Source organism: Lathyrus oleraceus, chromosome 1 (genome assembly GCF_024323335.1).
Source record: "Lathyrus oleraceus cultivar Zhongwan6 chromosome 1, CAAS_Psat_ZW6_1.0, whole genome shotgun sequence".
Taxonomy (NCBI): domain Eukaryota; kingdom Viridiplantae; phylum Streptophyta; class Magnoliopsida; order Fabales; family Fabaceae; genus Lathyrus; species Lathyrus oleraceus.
In genome coordinates this window covers 153,871,344-153,892,035 of record NC_066579.1, presented here as the reverse complement: position 1 = coordinate 153,892,035, position 20,692 = coordinate 153,871,344, and the positions used below count along the sequence as shown (strand labels likewise).

At 39.9% G+C, this 20,692-nt stretch overlaps 1 non-coding gene across 1 annotated transcript; it reads right to left on the bottom strand.

The window, feature by feature from the left end:
* Positions 1 to 478: 478 nt before the first annotated feature.
* On the bottom strand, positions 479 to 585 carry LOC127116196 (small nucleolar RNA R71). The gene has a single exon (XR_007801168.1). It is a non-coding gene; the product is annotated as a small nucleolar RNA R71 (small nucleolar RNA).
* Between the last annotated feature and the right edge of the window lie 20,107 nt (positions 586 to 20,692).

The following is a 20,692-nucleotide window of genomic DNA, read 5'->3' as shown; positions in this document are numbered from 1 at the left end:
GAAGAATCCGTAGTACCGAAAATTTAGTAGATCCTTTAGCGGAACCCGAACGTTATATTCGTATACGCCTCTTACTCATCCGAATTAAGAAAGCTATGGTCGAGAATCGCGATAGGCGACCTCTTAAGGAATTTGCCCAACCCTCTGATGAGGAACCTAGTTCGAGTATAGTAAACCCCCTTATACCTGCTAACAATTTCGAACTAAAACCGTCTTTGTTGCAATTAGTGCAACAGAACCAATATGCGGGTCTCGCTACCGAGAACCCGAATCAACATTTAAAAGTTTTTATCCAACTAGCCGACACCTTTAAATCTAACGGCGCTTCACCTGATGCGATCCGTTTAAGATTATTTCCTTTCTCCCTTAGGGATAGAGCACGTTCATGGCTAGATTCACTTCCATCTAATTAAATAACTACCTGGGAAGACCTTAGGAGAGTATTCCTTGCTAGATATTTCTCCCTAGCAAGACTGCTGTTCTTCGAAACCAAATAACTAGATTTGCTCAAAACCAAGGAGAATCGCTTTTTGAAGCTTGGGAGAGATATAAAGAGCTATTAAGAGTTTGTCCATACCATGGCCTAGAACAATGGCTGATCGTTCATACCTTTTACAATGGACTCCATTATAACACCAAGATGAGCATCGACGCTGCCGCAGGTGGCGCGCTGATGAACAAACCTTATCCAGAAGCTTGTGACCTAATTGAGGATATGGCCCAAAACCATTATCAATGGGGAGCTAAACGAGCATCAATAGAGAAAAAGGAGACCCAAGATGGAATACATGAGGTAAGCTCTCTAGACATGATGCATGCGAAAATGGACGCTTTAGCCCTTAGGATCGAACATATGTCTACAAACACTAACACCGTAGCAGTAGTCCACACATAGTGCGAACTCTGTGGATCTAAAGGACACAAATTGGCGGAGTGTAACCTTTTGAATGAACTAAATACCGACCAAGTGAATTACGCCCAAGGTAACCCGTTTTCAAACACTTACAACCCTGGATGGAAGAATCATCCAAATTTCTCCTATAAAAACCAGAACCCTATCCAAAATAATGCACCTCAGAGACCGCAAGGTTATCAAGCCCAAAAACCAAATCAACCTATGCAAGTTGTACCCAAGAAGTCTAACCTTGAGAAGATCATGGGAAGCTTTATATCGGGCCAGACTCAGCAGAATAAAGAATTCCTAAACCAAAACATTCACGTAAATGAACTTATAACGCAATTAGAAACCAAGGTTGATCAGATAATCACTCACAACAAGATGCTTGAAACCCATATCTCACAGGTAGCACAAAACCAAGCCCCACAAACTACACCTGAAGGCCAATTTCCTAGACAACCTCAACCAAACCCTCGAGGGCAAGCTAACGTTATCTCGTTACAAAGTGGGACCGCTTACGAATGGCCTCATAACCCAGCAATGAGCGAGTCCAAAACTTCTATACCTACCAACCAAGAAGAGGAACCGATAGAACCAGAGAAACAGACCAACCAAGAAGGTGAAGCCAAGGATAAAACTTACAAACCACCACCCCCGTACAAAACACCAATCCCGTATCCGCAAAGACTTAAACAAACCAAAGTCAACAACCAATATCAAAAATTTATAAAAGTGATATAAAAGCTTCATGTAGAGATTCCTTTCACCGAAGCCATCACCCAAATTCCGTCTTACGCCAAATTTCTCAAAGACATCTTAACTAATAAGCGTAGGCTCGACGATTCAAAACCCTTGGAATGGAACTTTATTTCCGAGGATAAACTTGCTAAGAAGGAGAAAGACCCTGGTAGTTTTTCTATACCTTGCATTTTAGGAAATCATGTGATCGACAAAGCTTTCCTAGACTTAGGCATTAGTGTAAGTTTAATTCCCTTAGCTGTATGTAAGAGATTAAACCTAGGAGAATTACAACCAACTAAGATGTCCCTACAATTAGCCGATAGGTCTGTTAAGTATCCTGTAGGCATATTAGAAGACATCCCAGTTAGGATCGGTCAACTTTATATCCCAACAGACTTTGTGGTAATGGATATAAAAGAAGACGAAGATATCCCTATCCTTTTAGGTAGACCATTCTTATCAACCGCCGGAGCTGTAATAGATGTCAAAAGAGGGAAGTTAACCTTCAAAATAGGGGACGAAAAGATCGAGTTCATTCTTTCGAAATCCCTGATGGCACCAATTCTAGGAGACGCATGTTATGCGATTGATATCATAGATGAGTGCATAAGAGAATTCGATCAAGGAGAACCTAAGATCGAACCATTTTCAAACCCGAATGAAAAGGATGACGAGTTAGAGGAAACGGAACCTCGCACTAATGAATGTCTGGATCTTACTCCAGAACCTTCACCTAATCCTCAAAAACCAGCCCAAGAACTTAAGGAACTACCCCAGAAAGATATGAGTTCCTGGATGAAGAAATGAACCGCCCAGTAATAGTTAGTGCCACCTTAAACCAAGACGAGACGAATCGAATCTTGAACGTTTTAAGAAGGTACCCCTCTGCCTTAGGGTACAACATCTCTGATTTAAAAGGTATTAGCCCATCCATGTGTATGCATAGGATCTCACTAGAGGAGGATTCAAAACCTTCTAGAGAACATCAGAGAAGAATCAACCGTGTGATGAGCGAGGTAGTAAAGAAGGAAGTCCTTAAACTACTGGAAGCTGGTATAATCTATCAGATCTCTGATAGTAAGTGGGTAAGTCCTGTACATGTGGTACTTAAGAAGGGAGGTATCACAGTCTTGCAGAACGAAAAGGGAGAGCATGCCGCTAAACGCATAGAAGGCGGATGGCGTATGTGCATAGATTATAGGAAGCTCAATAAGGCAACTAGGAAAGACCATTTCCCCTTCCATTCATAAATAAAATGCTTGAGCGTCTTGCCAGACACTCTTACTTTTGTTATCTTGATGGGTATTCTGGATTTTTCCAAATACTCATTCACAACGAGGATCAAGAGAAAACAACCTTTACCTGTCCATACAGAACGTTTGCTTACAGATGAATGCCATTTGGACTCTGTAATGCGCCATCTACTTTCCAATGTTGTATGATGTCAATCTTCGCAGATTATCTCAACGAAATCATGGAAGTATTCATGGACGACTTCTCGGTGTGTGGATTAGACTTTGAAGACTGCCTTATTAACCTTGAGAAAATCCTAGAAAGATGCGTGGAAGTTAACCTAGTGTTAAACTGGGAGAGTGTCACTTTATGGTCAAAGAAGGCATAGTGTTAGGACATATAATATCTGAAAGAGGCATTGAGGTCGATAAAGCAAAAATAGAAGTTATAGAAAACCTTAAACCTCCTAAGACAGTTAGAGAAGTCCGTAGTTTCCTTGGACACGTCGGTTTCTACCGACGCTTTATAAAAGACTTCTCTAAAATAACAAAACCCCTGACCGGCCTTCTGATGAAAGACATCAAATTCATTTTTGATGAAAAATGCATCGAAGCCTTTAACCGTTTAAAACAAGCATTAATTTCAGCACCCATTCTACAAACCCCGGATTGGACTGAACCCTTTGAAATAATGTGTGATGCTAGTGATTTCGCTATAGGAGCTGTTTTAGGGCAAAGAAAAGATAAGAAACTACACGTAATATATTACGCTAGTAGAACCCTAGATGCCGCTCAATTAAATTATACAACAACAGAGAAGGAACTCTTAGGTGTAGTTTTCGCAATCGATAAATTTAGTTCTTACCTTGTAGGATCTAAGATTATAGTCTATACAGTCCATGCAACTATCCGTTACCTTATGAGCAAAAAGGATGCAAAACCTAGATTACTCAGGTGGATCCTTTTGCTACAAGAATTTGACTTAGACATTAGAGACAAAAAAGGAACAGAAAACGTAGTTGCTGACCATCTTTCCAGATTAGAGCATTTAAAGCCAGATCATTTACCTATAAATGATGACTTCATCTATGACAGACTAGTAGCTAAGATAGATACCACTCCCCTTGAACCTAATAGAGACAACCTTGGGACGATTTCATAAATTAGCAGAGTACCATGGTACGCTGATTTTGTGAACTATCTAGCTGCTGATATCATACCACCTGACCTCAACTATCAATAGAAGAAGAAGTTCTTTAAAGATGTAAGGCACTTCTATTGGGACGAACCACTCCTTTTCAAAAGAGGAACTGATAACATATTTCGACGTTGCGTCCCGGAAGAAGAAGTCAGAAACATCATAGAGCATTGTCATTCTTCACCCTATGGTGGACATTCAAGCACATCCAAGACATACGCTAAGATCCTTCAAGCTGGTCTTTATTGGCGATATTATGGCGTGATGTCCATGCTTATATTGTCCGATGTGACCGGTGCCAGCGCGCTGGAAACATCTCAAGACGTGACGAAATGCCTTTGAAGAACATTCAAGAAGTAGAACTATTTGACGTTTGGGGTATAGATTTCATGGGACCTTTTCCATCTTCATTGGGAAACAAGTACATTTTGGTAGTCGTTGGCTATGTGTCCAAGTGGATAGAAGCTATAGCCGCACCCACCAACGACACAAGAGTAGTCATCGAGATGTTCAAAAATAATATCTTTCCCAGATTTGGGGTTCCATGACTTGTCATAAGCGATGGTGGATCGCATTTTATATCCAAAATATTTAATAAACTCTTAAGGAAATATGAAGTGAAACACAGAGTAGTAACACCATATCACCCCCAGACTAATGGTATGTTGGAGAATTGCCATCCAAGGCGCAGCGGAATTTAAAAATTTCTCCATTTAGTGATCCTTACGAATGGGCATGATCAGTGATAGAATCGTTACCTCTTGTGGCGATTCAAACCTTTGGTGCAGATCTCTGATAATGATCAAACCTTTGATACAGATCCACGGGGAGATCACGAACGTTGAACGATGCCAACGTCTCTACTCAGTCCACACGAACGGATTCCTTCAATCGCAGTGCTAGCTGTTATGAATGAAGGCTTTGAGTGAGAGAAAGAGGGGAACAAAATTCCAAGTCTCTACTTGAATTTCTGTCTAAGTGGAGTGGAGTGCTTCTACCCAAGGGGTTCTATTTATAGAACCACTTGTGTGGGCTTCAAGTCAAAAAGCCCACTTAAGTGTATTTTGCCCATATCTCATAATATGCCAAAATCACTTAAGTATTTGGTACCTTACCATATTTCGTTTCCACTTAAGTGCACCGTACCTTACGATGTTCCTTAATTATTCTATCTCTCATCAATCCGTCCTTTGTGTGTGACCCTATAGGTTTTCGCGACGTTGGCAATTATATTAAATCACACATTTAACATAATAAACAGTGAGCGGTATCTAGCAACACATCACTGCTACCCAAGTCACGAAAATGTCATGTGATCTGACAAAACCTCCTGTGATAATAATTATGTGTATAATTACCCCTTTGCCCTTATGTCTATATTGAACACAAGGTATAGACCGTGTCACCCTTGTCCAGTTCAATATTGGGCCCATAGACATTTATCCTGTTACGCAGGATTGGCAAATTCCATCTAGGACACTCATGTCCCTCAGCATGCTTCGTGGAGTACTCATCAACTGTCTTTATGGTCATCCAGTTACGGATAACGTTGGATCAGTAATAAGGCACTCAACTCTACATCTAGGATCCATAGTGGTTTCAGGTCGAAGAGTGGTATACACTATTATCACCATGAGAATAACTTATGACACTTTGCATAACTTTCTATATAGTATTCTCATAGCGGGTCAATCCGGTATAAATATTACTCATAATATTCATACCTATGTTTAAGACTTGATAACTCTTTATCCATGATCCATGAGATGTGATCATCAGTCTACAAACATAATAGTCTTAGTGCTTTAATGTTATCCCACTTCACATTAAAGCTCGACTACGGATACTTTAAGAACAGTGCCCTTATGTTTAATGTGTTCTCATGATTAAGTCACACTTAATACATTAAACGGACTATCTATTCTAGGGACTTTATTAATCAACCATAATAAAGAAAAAACCTTTTATTATTAATAAATAATTCGATACAAGTACCAAAAGTATTGGCCTCTAGGGCTTACACCAACAATCTCCCACTAGCACTAGAGCCAATCAGACATACCCCGTATGCCCATTGATCTAGTATGGCCATCATGCTTCTGCTGCGCAAGAGGTTTTGTCAGTGGGTCAGCTATATTGTCTTGTGTAGGTACTTTACATATTTTCACATCTCCTCTATCTATTATCTCTCGAATGAGATGATAACGCCTAAGTATGTGTTTGGATCGTTGGTGAGATCTAGGCTCCTTAGCTTGTGCGATAACACCATTGTTATCATAATAGAGACCAATGGGATCCACAATGCTAGGGACTATGCCAAGTTTATTGATCCAAACAGCTTCCTTTGCTGCACTTAAGGCAACAATATACTCGGCCTCAGTTGTAGAATCAGCAACTGCATCTTGCGTTGAACTTTTCAAGCTCACAGTGCCACCATTTAAGCAAAACACATAACCAGATTGGAATCATTCATATTAAAGCGTCTCAGCACTTTGTCTATGTATGTACTCTGACTTAGGCCAAGCAGTTTTTGTGATCTATCTTTATAGATTCTGATTCCTAATATATAGGCTGCTTCACCTAGGTCCTTCATAGAAAAGCATTTCCCCAACCAAGTCTTTACTTGTTGCAGGGTAGGGACATCGTTTCCAATGAGTAATATGTCATCTACATATAACACCAGGAACACGATCATGCTCCCACTAACCTTCTTGTAGACACAAGGCTCATCTTCGTTCTTGATGAATCCATATTGTTTTACCGTTTCATTAAATCGAAGATTCCAGCTTCTGGAAGCTTGCTTCAATCCATAGATTGATCTTTGTAGCTTACATATCTTATGGGCTTCTTCTGGTATGTCAAATCCTTCAGGCTGTGTCATGTACACATCCTCAAGAAGATTCCCGTTAAGGAAAACAGTTTTGACATCCATCTGCCATATTTCATAATCATGATATGCAGCAATAGCAAGTAAAATCCGAACAGATTTAAGCATTGCAACTGGTGAAAAGGTTTCATCATAGTCAACCCCATGAATTTGTTTATATCCTTTTGCAACCAGTCTTGCTTTATAGGTATGTACCTTACTATCCATGTCAGTCTTCTTTTTGAAGACCCACTTGCATCCTATAGGATTAACTCCTACAGGAGGCTCTACCAAGTTCCAAACTTGGTTAGTGTACATGGAATCTATTTCGGATTTCATGGCCTCTAGCCACTTCTCAGACTCGGGACCAGTTATGGCCTCTTGGTAGGTCACAGGCTCATCTTGATCCATGAGTAATACATCACCTTGATCTGTTATGAGATATCCATATCTCTCAGGTAGGTGACGTATCCTGCCTGACCTATGCTGGTCTTGTTCTACTTGAGCAGGTTGCTCTTCCACAACCCTTTGTGTTTCCTGCTCTAATTCCTCCATAGGTGTATCGATGCTTTGTGATTCTTGAATTTCTTCAAGCTCTACTTTCCTCCCACTGGTTCCTTTGGAAATAAAATCCTTTTCTAGGAAAACTCCAGTTCGAGCGACAAACACTTTGCCCTCAGAAGGATTGTAGAAGTAATATCCTCTTGTTTCTTTAGGATACCCCACAAATAAGCATTGGTCAGATTTGGGCTCAAGCTTAGTTGAAATTTGTCGTTTCACATAAACTTCGCAACCCCAAATCTTCATGTAAGACAGATGTGGTCTCTTACCACTCCATATCTCATATGGTGTCTTATCAACCTTTTTTGGATGGAACACGGTTAAGTGTGTAAGCTGCGGTCAACAACGCATGTCCCTAAAAGGAGTTTGGAAGATCGGCTTGACTCATCATGGATCGGACCATGTCCAACAGGGTTCGATTTCTTCTCTCAGACACACCATTCCATTGGGGTGTTCCAGGAGGAGTGAGTTGGGATAGGATCCCACACTCTTTCAGATGGTCATCAAACTCTAGGCTCAAATACTCACCACCTCGATCTGATCGAAGAGTTTTAATATTCTTACCCAGTTGGTTTTGTACTTCATTCTTGAATTCCTTGAACTTTTCAAAGGACTCTGATTTGTGTCTCATTAAATACACATAACCATATCTACTGAAATTATCAGTGAATGTGATGAAGTACTGAAAACCTCCTCTGGCTGGTATGTTCAGTGGTCCACATACATCAGTATGTATGAGGGCCAAAAGATCATTAGCTCTTTCACCTTTTCCTGTGAATGGAGATTTTGTCATCTTTCCAATTAAACAAGATCTGCATGTCTCATATGATTCATAATCAAAAGAGTCCAACAATCCATCTTTATGGAGTTTGGAAATGCGTTTCTCATTTATGTGGCCTAATCGACAATGCCAGAGGTAAGTTGGATTTAACTCATTAGGTTTCATCCTTTTAGTATTAATGTTATAAATTGGCACTTCAAGATCAAGGACATATAATCCATTGTTCATTTGAGCAGTAGCATAGAATATATCATTCAAATAAATTGAACAACAATTGTTCTTTATTATGAATGAAAAACCGAACTTGTCCAAACAAGAAACGGAAATAATATTCCTGCTAATTGCTGGTACATAATAACAGTTCTCTAACTGAATTATTAAACCACTAGGTAAAGTCAATTCATAAGTTCCTACGGCTAAGGCAGCAACCTTTGCTCCATTGCCAACTCGTAGGTCGACTTCACCTTTTGCCAAATCTCTACTCCTTTTCAGTCCATGCACATTTGTACAAATGTGAGAACCGCATCCAGTATCTAATACCCATGATGCAAAAGTAGATAAATTAATTTCAATAACAAAAATACTTGAAGTTGGAGTCTCTACTCCTTTCTTCCTATCTTCCAGGTACTTTGGGCAGTTCCTCTTCCAGTGTGCGGTCTTACCGCAATGGAAGTAGGTGCCTTCCTTTTCTATGCTTCCACTAGGCTTCAAGGCAGCACTAGTGGGTTTGGGTTTGGCAACTTCCTTGCCTTTCCCTTTATCATGTTTGAGGACAATCCTCATGTCTCGGTACCAATCCAGAAAATTTTTCCCAGACAATTTTTCTTTGTCAAGGTTTGATCGCAATATGTTGTTAGAGGTGTTTGTTGTCATGGTAATCTACACAAGGATTAATGAAAATATAAGTATCATTGACATATTCAATTAGGCCTTTAATTAAATATGCTCCCACTATTTTACTCAAAACAAATGACCCTCATCATCTGATTCGGAAAATCCCGTTGGAAGATTTTCTAGTGGGTCGAGATCCATATTTCACTTCGTTCTAAGTCCGCGTAGGCGGATTACACAAAACTAGGTTATTTACGTAGGAACTCCTTCCAATTGTATCTCATACAACTCTCGAAAATTTCAATTGGGTGAATAACTCCTTATTCCAATCCATCATATGGATCATTCCCAACTCTTGCTTCTAAACATATAATCTTATTATAATTTGTTTAGTTAAGTTTGACCCATTGTTTTAACAGTTGGATATTACAATTATCCCATCGCACCTTACTAATATAGAACATGCACCTCGCATAGGCGAAACCTACATTATTCGATACTAGTCTTGATGAGTGTTAAAACTTGGAAAGCTTAAAACTTAATATTTATTTTGAGGGAATTGCAATTTTTCTGATCTCACCGGCTTGTTTATCATATAAACCGTCTCTCACATGCATCAACATACATTCACATGCATCAACATACATACATACAAAATGAAACAGTTATGGCCCCTAGCGCAATTGTTCTCCCAAGCCAATGAGAGAACCTAAGCTAACCTACAACGATCTAAGCTTCTCCAAGCAAGATCTTCAAGGTTGTCCTCCTTTGGCACTGACTTCTTTGCTTTCTTCATATCATTACATTACATGAAAGAAACTCGTTTTACATACGAGGGAGTGAGATGAGAAAAGAAGTTACATTTGGGAGATTAAGAGAGAGGCACGACACGCAGGTCGTATTTTAAAAACCCAAAATAAAACAAAGGAAAACTAAGGCCATAACCGATCACCACAAGACAATAATAAACACTTTATTATTATTATAATTAATTCCTTTAATTAATTAAAATCAAATTAAAATTCGACGACCGATCATCACATTTTAATGAACAATTCATTTAAAATCGATGTCGCTTTTCGTATCAACACTTGACACTTTTAAAGCACTGAGTTAGCCGAATGGGCGAAAATTTCCTTGCGTTAACCGGTTAACCATATGTGTTAACCGGTTAACACTGTTTTGAAATCTGAAAAAATTGTTTTCTGCCTTGCGTTAACCGGTTAACCAAATGCGTTAACCGGTTAACACTGTTTGAAAATGTCTTGGAAAACTGTTTTCCGCCTTGCGTTAACCGGTTAACCAAATGCGTTAATCGGTTAACACTGTTTGAAAATCTCAAAAAATTTATTTCGCATTCCGTTAACCGGTTAACCATACGCGTTAACCGGTTAACACTGTTCCAAAAAGTGTTTAGGAAGCACAACTCTTGTGCGTTCAAACCCCAATCGCATAACTCTCTGACAACACAACCCTTGTGTCGTCACTAACCCTAATGCACCAATTTCAGACCGTCAAACACGTCTCGATTGTTAATTCAGTATGATTGATCAACACGTCATTGCTTCACCATACTAATGTCGGATCAAGAAGCAAACGACCATTGATCGCTCAAAGGAAAATAACCATCGAGGTTTTTGAATGAACGAAACAAGAACATTATATCATATATAATGTATTTTGCATCAGGGTTACATATATCACATATATGTAACTTGATCGATCTCAATTTAACCTTTGATTCATTCTGTTTTAATCATATTATTACATAATAAAAACAGATATCAGATTCATGGCTTCGTAAGTGGCTCTGATACCATTGTTGGAGAATTGCCATCCAAGGCGCAGCGGAATTTAAAAATTTCTCCATTTAGTGATTCTTACGAATGGGCATGATCAGTGATAGAATCGTTACCTCTTGTGGCGATTCAAACCTTTGGTGCAGATCTCTGATAATGATCAAACCTTTGATACAGATCCACGGGGCTATCACGAACGTTGAACGATGCCAACGTCTCTACTCAGTCCACACGAACGGATTCCTTCAATCGCAGTGCTAGCTGTTATGAATGAAGGCTTTGAGTGAGAGAAAGAGGGGAACAAAATTCCAAGTCTCTACTTGAATTTCTGTCTGAGTGGAGTGGAGTGCTTCTACCCAAGGGGTTCTATTTATAGAACCACTTGTGTGGGCTTCAAGTCAAAAAGCCCACTTAAGTGTATTTTGCCCATATCTCATAATATGCCAAAATCACTTAAGTATTTGGTACCTTACCATATTTCGTTTCCACTTAAGTGCACCGTACCTTACGATGTTCCTTAATTATTCTATCTCTCATCAATCCGTCCTTTGTGTGTAACCCTATAGGTTTTCGCGACGTTGGCAATTATATTAAATCACACATTTAACATAATAAACAGTGAGCGGTATCTAGCAACACATCACTGCTACCCAAGTCACGAAAATGTCATGTGATCTGACAAAACCTCCTGTGATAATAATTATGTGTATAATTACCCCTTTGCCCTTATGTCTATATTGAACACAAGGTATAGACCGTGTCACCCTTGTCCAGTTCAATATTGGGCCCATAGACATTTATCCTGTTACGCAGGATTGGCAAATTCCATCTAGGACACTCATGTCCCTCAGCATGCTTCGTGGAGTACTCATCAACTGTCTTTATGGCCATCCAGTTACGGATAACGTTGGATCAGTAATAAGGCACTCAACTCTACATCTAGGATCCATAGTGGTTTCAGGTCGAAGAGTGGTATACACTATTATCACCATGAGAATAACTTATGACACTTTGCATAACTTTCTATATAGTATTCTCATAGCGGGTCAATCCGGTATAAATATTACTCCTAATATTCATACCTATGTTTAAGACTTGATAACTCTTTATCCATGATCCATGAGATGTGATCATCAGTCTACAAACATAATAGTCTTAATGCTTTAATGTTATCCTACTTCACATTAAAGCTCGACTACGGATACTTTAAGAACAGTGCCCTTATGTTTAATGTGTTCTCATGATTAAGTCACACTTAATACATTAAACGGACTATCTATTCTAGGGACTTTATTAATCAACCATAATAAAGAAAAAGCCTTTTATTATTAATAAATAATTCGATACAAGTACCAAAAGTATTGGCCTCTAGGGCTTACACCAACATGGTCAAGTAGAAGTATCCAACAGAGAGATTAAACAGATCTTGGAAAAAACTGTATCAATATCTAGAAAAGATTGGTCTGAAAAGCTAATAGAAGCACTGTGGGCCTACAAAACTGCTTACAAGACCCCTATTGGAACTACACCGTACCAATTGGTCTACGGGAAGTCATGCCACTTACCTTATGAACTCAAGCACAAGGCATATTGAGCCATCAAGACCCTAAATTTGGATTACCTAGCATCTGGCAAGAAGCGAATCCTTGATATTCACAAATTGGAGGAACTTTGCCAAAACGCTTACGAGAATGCCGTTATATACAAGGAGAGAACCAAAGCTTGGCACGATAAGAGGATCATGAAAAAGGAATTTAATATAGGAGACTTTGTTCTTCTCTTCAATTCGAGATTACGTCTTTTTCCAGGTAAGCTGCGTTCGAGATGGACAAGCCCCTTTGAGGTGTCCAAAATCCTGAAATCTGGAGCAGTTGAAATCCGGAACAACTCCTGTAATCCATTCGTGGTAAACGGACAAAGATTGAAGCAATACCAAGGAGGTGACATACCCACAAAATGTCATGACCAAACTCTGACCGACCCTCCAGTTCCTACCTCTAACATATAAAGTTCGAATCGTCAAGCTAACGACGTTAAACAAGTGCTGCATAGGAGGCAACCCATGACTTCTTTTCCTTTACTTTTACTCTTTTTAATTTATATTTTTATTTATTTTTTATATATGTATATCTATGTGGAGACTAACAGTTATAATATTTGTGATTTCAGGCGTCCTCTGTAACACCCTTCTAAAATACCCCAAATATTTAATTAAATAACAATATATCAATCAGAGTAAATATGCAATTAAGGGTGTCACACAATTACTTCACACCATTCACCATAACAACTGTCATGCTCTTTATTAAAACAAGGTAAACACTTGCATAATACGCAGCGGATAGAGACCAATTCAATCATGCAAAACATGTAACACATTACATGTAAAATGGTTCACAACCAACAGTAAAACATTTAGAACATCCCATCCCGATGTTACATCTACCAGAGCATGACCCACTAAGGAACTACACTAGACTCCAAGCACTAGCTCCTACTCAATCACTGCTCGTTACCTGAAAAATAGTTGTAAGGGTGAGTTCCTCAATCGATATAATAAGCATTATAAATTATCATGTAATGTTAAGTAAGTTAACACATTCAATCACCCTAATCAGATCACACAATCAGTAACGGCAATATCAACTCCAAAATCATACTCAACACAATCACCAAAACAACACGTATAATATTGGAATACATCCATTCATATTATACGCCATACATACATACATTATGCAATGAGACTCCATGCATGCGGTACCGACTATTCGTGAACATATAGTTCAACCTCACCGATCAAATCCAGATACGGCTACCAAGCTCACTAGTCCCACTCATTTGAGACCTAGTGACTCACTCACTAATTCCTCACCATGGGAATTAGCTACCACCCCAAGGGCTATGCTATGCACGCTAATCACCTAGCATGCAAACATCAACAACAATCCACAATAACTCACTCACCAATTCCTCACCATGGGAATTAGCTACCACCATAAAGGCCATAATATGCACGCTAACTCACCTAGCATACAACATTAACAACAATCCACAATGGACATATGCTCACACTCTAAGCCATAAAACAGTCCATTCCACATAATACATACATTCACAGCATTATGCATACAATCATACATCATCAGCATATTATCACAAAATCATATCATGTCATGCCAATTAATAATCACAGTATTAGCACACTCTACTAATACCTATACTGCTCAAAACAACGGGAAATGATCCCTACTGTATTATACATCAGCTAAATTACATTACGCAGCTGAACAACCAAAAAACTGCACAATAACAGCCCAGAAAATCACAAATCTGCCCATACGCGTATTGCCTAGTCCCATACGCGTATGGCTCATCTCCTGACCAAATCCCATACGCGTAACACCATCTCATACGCGTATGCTACGCGTATCACTTCCCCCATACGCGTACCAACAGAGACCAAACCACGTTCAAAACATCATCTTCCTCATCCATACGCGTATTGCCTAGTGCCATACGCGTACCAGACCATCTCATACGCGTATTGCCTAGTGCTATACGCGTATGACCAGAAACCAGATTTCCAGATCTGCTATGGTTTTCTCTGCTACGAGATCTCTCCAATTCCACCTTCCACAGTCCAATTTTCACACAGTATTCGTCCATATCATCTAGCATGAATCATACCCTGTTCGATTTCACAGATTCTAACATTATTACATCTAATTCCTACGAATTCCCTTCAATTATAATCCAAAGTTCGTTCATCCAATATTTCACAATTTTCAGCATACATCATTCTAATCAGAGTCAAATCAATGGTTTATCACTACCCATTACATGTTATCCCATAATACCCATTAAACGATGATAAACCCCCCTTACCTGAGTTAATTCGGCAATCCTTTAGCTTCGAGCTCTTCCTCTCTTCAACCCTTGTTCTCTGGCTCTTTGCCCTTTTCCCTTTTCCACTTTTGAGTCGTTTCTCTGTTTTCACGTGAAAACCTCTTTTTACCAAATGGGACCTTTTCTAATTCCAACTTTTATTCCAATAATAATAATAATAATAATCCAATAATAATCCAATTATTTAATTAAATTAATAAATATACTATTAACTTAATTTAAATAATTATCTTATTTTTATCGGGGTGTTACAACTCTCCCCCACTAAAAGAGTTTTCGTCCTCGAAAACATACCTCAAGCGAATAACTCCGGATAAGACTCCTTCATCTGACTCTCAAGTTCCCAAGTCACATTGCCACCTGCTGGTCCTCCCCAAGCTACCTTTACCAAAACAATCTCTTTACCCCGTAACTGCTTCAACTCTCGATCCTCGATCCTCATAGGTGATGTTTCAACAGTCAGGTTATCTCTCACCTGTACATCATCTACTTGGACAACATGCGACGGATCAGGAATGTACCTCCTCAACTGAGACACATGAAAAACCTCATGCAAATTCGCAAGTGACGGCGGTAAAGCGATACGATAGGCTACCTCCCCTATCCTCTCTAAAATCTGATAAGGACCAATAAATCGAGGTGTCAACTTCTTCGACTTCAAAGCTCGACCAACCCCTGTTATCGGAGTAACACGAAGAAACACATGATCTCCCTCTTGGAACTCAAGTGACTTCCTCCTCTTGTCGTGATAACTCTTCTGACGACTCTGAGCAATCCTCATCTTCTCCTGAATCATCTTAATCTTTTCCGTAGTTTGTTGAACAATCTCCGGTCCAACCACAGCACTCTCACCGGACTCATACCAACATAAAGGTGTCCGACATCTCCTACCATACAAAGCTTCGAACGGTGCCATACCAATGCTCGAATGAAAACTATTGTTGTAGGTAAACTCAATCAAAGGTAAATAACAATCCCAAGCACCTCCTTTTTCCAAAACACAAGCCCTCAAAAGATCCTCTAGTGACTGAATCGTCCTCTCAGTCTGACCATCAGTCTGCGGATGATATGCAGAACTCAATCTCAGCTTAGTTCCCAAAGCCCTCTGCAAACCTTCCCAGAACTTCGATGTAAATCTAGGATCTCTGTCCGAAACAATACTCGACGGAATACTATGCAAGCTTACAATTTTCTCAATATACAACTCGGCCAATCTCTCTAACGGATAATCCATTCTGATCGGAATGAAATGAGCCGATTTTGTCAATCTGTCAACAATCACCCAAATAGCTTCAAAATTCTTAATTGTCCTCGGTAAACCAGAAACAAAATCCATACTGATACTATCCCACTTCCACTCTGGAATAGCCAACGGTTGCATTAGCTCAGACGGCTTCTGATGCTCAATCTTTGACTTCTGACAAGTCAAACAAGAATAAACAAAACTCGCAATTTCTCTTTTCATTCCCGGCCACCAAAATAACTTTTTCAAATCATGATACATCTTCGTAGCTCCAGGATGAATACTCAAGCCACTACGATGTCCTTCCTCAAGAATACTCTTCTTAAGTTCGGTAACATCCGGAATACACACCCGATTACCAAATCTCAAGACACCATTCTCATCAACTCTGAATTCACCACCTTGACCTTGATTCACTAGAGTCAACTTATCAACCAAAAGCACATCGGATTTCTGACCCTCTCTAATCTCATCCAGAATACCACTCGTTAACTTCAACATTCCCAATTTAACACTATTGTGAGTACTCTCACACGCCAAACTCAAGTCTCTAAACTGCTCAATTAAATCCAATTCCTTAACCATTAACATAGACATATGCAATGATTTCCGACTCAATGCATCAGCCACTACGTTGGCTTTACCCGGATGGTAATTCAAACCAAAGTCATAATCCTTCAGAAACTCTAACCATCTCCTCTGTCTCATATTTAGCTCTTTCTGATCAAACAAATACCTTAAACTCTTATGGTCACTGAAAACCTCAAATCTTGACCCGTACAAGTAATGCCTCCATAACTTCAGAACAAATACAACAGCTGCCAACTCTAAATCGTGCGTCGGATAGTTCCTCTCATGAACCCTCAGCTGTCTCGAAGCATAAGCTATAACCTGCTTATTCTGCATCAAAACACCACCCAAACCCAACAATGAAGCATCACAGTAAACCTCAAATGGTTCCGACGGACTCGGTAATATCAGAATAGGAGCAGTAGTTAACCTTCTCTTTAACTCTTGGAAACCTTCTTCACATTTTGAGTCCCAAACAAACGCTTGCCCCTTTCTAGTCAACATCGTCAACAGTAGCGCCAACTTAGAAAATCCCTCAATAAATTTCCTATAATAACCTGCAAGTCCAAGAAAACTCCTTATCTCAGGAACTGACTTCGGAGCTTCCCACTTAGATACCGCTTCTATCTTAGAAGGATCAACAGCAACACCACCTCTTGAAACCACATGACCAAGAAAACTAACCTCTTCTAACCAAAATTCACATTTGGACAGTTTAGCAAACAACTTATTTTCTCGCAGAACTCCTAAAACCACTCTCAAATGCTTAGCATGCTCTTCTTCAGATTTCGAATACACCAAAATATCGTCAATAAACACCACAACAAACTGATCTAGGTACGGATGGAAAATCCTATTCATATACTCCATAAACACTCCAGGCGCATTAGTCACACCAAAAGGCATTACGGAACACTCATAATGTCCATACCTTATTCTGAAAGCAGTCTTCTGAATATCCTCAGTTTTCACACGTATCTGATGATATCCCGATCTCAAATCTATTTTGCTGAACACACTCGCACCAACCAACTGATCCATTAAATCATCAATCCTCGGCAAAGGATACCGATTCTTGATCGTCACTTTATTCAGTTGCCTGTAGTCCACACACAACCTCATAGTACCTTCTTTCTTCTTAACTAATAACACTGGTGCACCCCACGGTGACACACTCGGACGAATGAATTTCTTATCCAACAGATCTTCCAACTGACTCTTCAATTCAGCTAACTCAACAGCAGACATACGGTACGGAGCCATTGATATCGACCTAGTACCAGGTACCAAATCAATCGAGAACTCAACTTCACGCTCTGGTGGTAATTCATTCACTTCTTCAGGAAACACATCAGGAAAATCACACACCACGGCTAGATCGCAAATCACCAGTTTATCTTTAGCCTCCAAAGTCGCTAACAGCATAAACAACTCTGCCCCATCTGCTACTGCATCATTCACCTGCCTTGCTGATAGAAACAAACTCTTTCCTTCCTCAATCTCAGGAAAGATCACAGTCTTATCAAAACAGTTGATATAAACTCGGTTAGACACCAACCAGTTCATACCCAGGATAACATCAATCTGCACTAGTGGAAGACACACGAGGTCCATCCCAAAGTCTCTACCAAAAATACTCAAAGGACAATTTAAACAAACTAAAGTAGTAGTCACTGAACCCTTCGCAGGAGTATCAATCACCATACTTCCACGCATCTCAGATATCTCTAACTTAAGTTTCACAGCACAATCCAAAGATATAAAGGAATGAGTCGCACCTGTGTCAATAATAGCTACAAGAGGAAGGCCATTAATATAACACGTACCTCGGATCAAACGATCATCTGCAGAAGTCTCAGAACCCGATAAAGCAAAAACCTTGCCTCCCGACTGGTTCTCTTTCTTCGGCTTAGGACACTGTGGATTGATATGACCCACCTCTCCACAGTTGAAACAAGTCACAGTCTTCAACCGGCACTCTGCAGCCAAGTGACCACCTTTTCCACACTTAAAACACTTCCTCTCAGCACTGGTACACTCATGGATACGATGTCCAGCCTGACCACATCTGAAACACTTGGCAGGTGCACTGGAATCTCCCCCACTAGGCCTCTTCATCCCACTCTGTCTCTGGAAACCTTTGCCAGCTGCATACGGTTTCCCACGATCATTCTGATTCTTGCCTTTCCTATCAACCCTCTGCTGATAGCTCTCCGCTCTGGCCTTGGTATCCTGTTCAAAAATCCTGCAACAGTCAACCAAATCAGAAAACACTCTAATCCGCTGATACCCAATAGCCTGCTTGATCTCGGGACGTAACCCGTTCTCAAACTTCACACACTTCGAAAATTCCCCAGTAGCCTCGTTATAGGGAGTGTAATACTTCGACAGCTCTGTGAACTTAGCAGCATACTCAGTAACAGACCGGTTGCCCTGCTTCAATTCTAAGAACTCAATCTCTTTCTTTCCTCTGACATCCTCTGGAAAGTACTTCCTCAGAAATCTCTCTCTGAACACTGCCCAGGTGATCTCAGCACTTCCAGCAGCTTCCAACTCTGAGTGGGTAGTAACCCACCAATCATCTGCTTCCTCTGACAGCATATGCGTACCGAACCTGACCTTCTGGTTATCGGCACACTCAGTCACTCGGAAGATTCTCTCGATCTCCTTCAACCACTTCTGAGCACCATCTGGATCGTATGCTCCCTTGAACATTGGAGGATTGTTCTTCTAGAACTCACTCAGTTGACGAGCAGCTCCCATTCCCACAACATTCGGGTTCCCTCCAAGTACTCCAGCTAGCATACCCAGAGCCTCAGCAATCGCAACATCGTCTCTACCTCTTCCAGCCATCTCTATTCTGAAAACCCAACAAGCTAAAACAATAAGTACTGATAGGGTTACACAACACCTATCACGTACAGGGAAACAGAATAATTACGACTCGACTCGACCGACTATACTCTGATACCACTAATGTAACACCCTTCTAAAATACCCCAAATATTTAATTAAATAACAATATATCAATCAGAGTAAATATGCAATTAAGGGTGTCACACAATTACTTCACACCATTCACCATAACAACTGTCATGCTCTTTATTAAAACAAGGTAAACACTTGCATAATACGCAGCGGATAGAGACCAATTCAATCATGCAAAACATGTAACACATTACATGTAAAATGGTTCACAACCAACAGTAAAACATTTAGAACATCCCATCCCGATGTTACATCTACCAGAGCATGACCCACTAAGGAACTACACTAGACTCCAAGCACTAGCTCCTACTCAATCACTGCTCGTTACCTGAAAAATAGTTGTAAGGGTGAGTTCCTCAATCGATATAATAAGCATTATAAATTATCATGTAATGTTAAGTAAGTTAACACATTCAATCACCCTAATCAGATCACACAATCAGTAACGGCAATATCAACTCCAAAATCATACTCAACACAATCACCAAAACAACACGTATAATATTGGAATACATCCATTCATATTATACGCCATACATACATACATTATGCAATGAGACTCCATGCATGCGGTACCGACTATTCGTGAACATATAGTTCAACCTCACCGATCAAATCCAGATACGGCTACCAAGCTCACTAGTCCCACTCATTTGAGACCTAGTGACTCACTCACTAATTCCTCACCATGGGAATTAGCTACCACCCCAAGGGCTGTGCTATGCACGCTAATCACCTAGCATGCAAACATCAACAACAATCCACAATAACTCACTCACCAATTCCTCACCATGGGAATTAGCTACCACCATAAAGGCCATAATATGCACGCTAACTCACCTAGCATACAACATTAACAACAATCCACAATGGACATATGCTCACACTCTAAGCCATAAAACAGTCCATTCCACATAATACATACATTCACAGCATTATGCATACAATCATACATCATCAGCATATTATCACAAAATCATATCATGTCATGCCAATTAATAATCACAGTATTAGCACACTCTACTAATACCTATACTGCTCAAAACAACGGGAAATGATCCCTACTGTATTATAC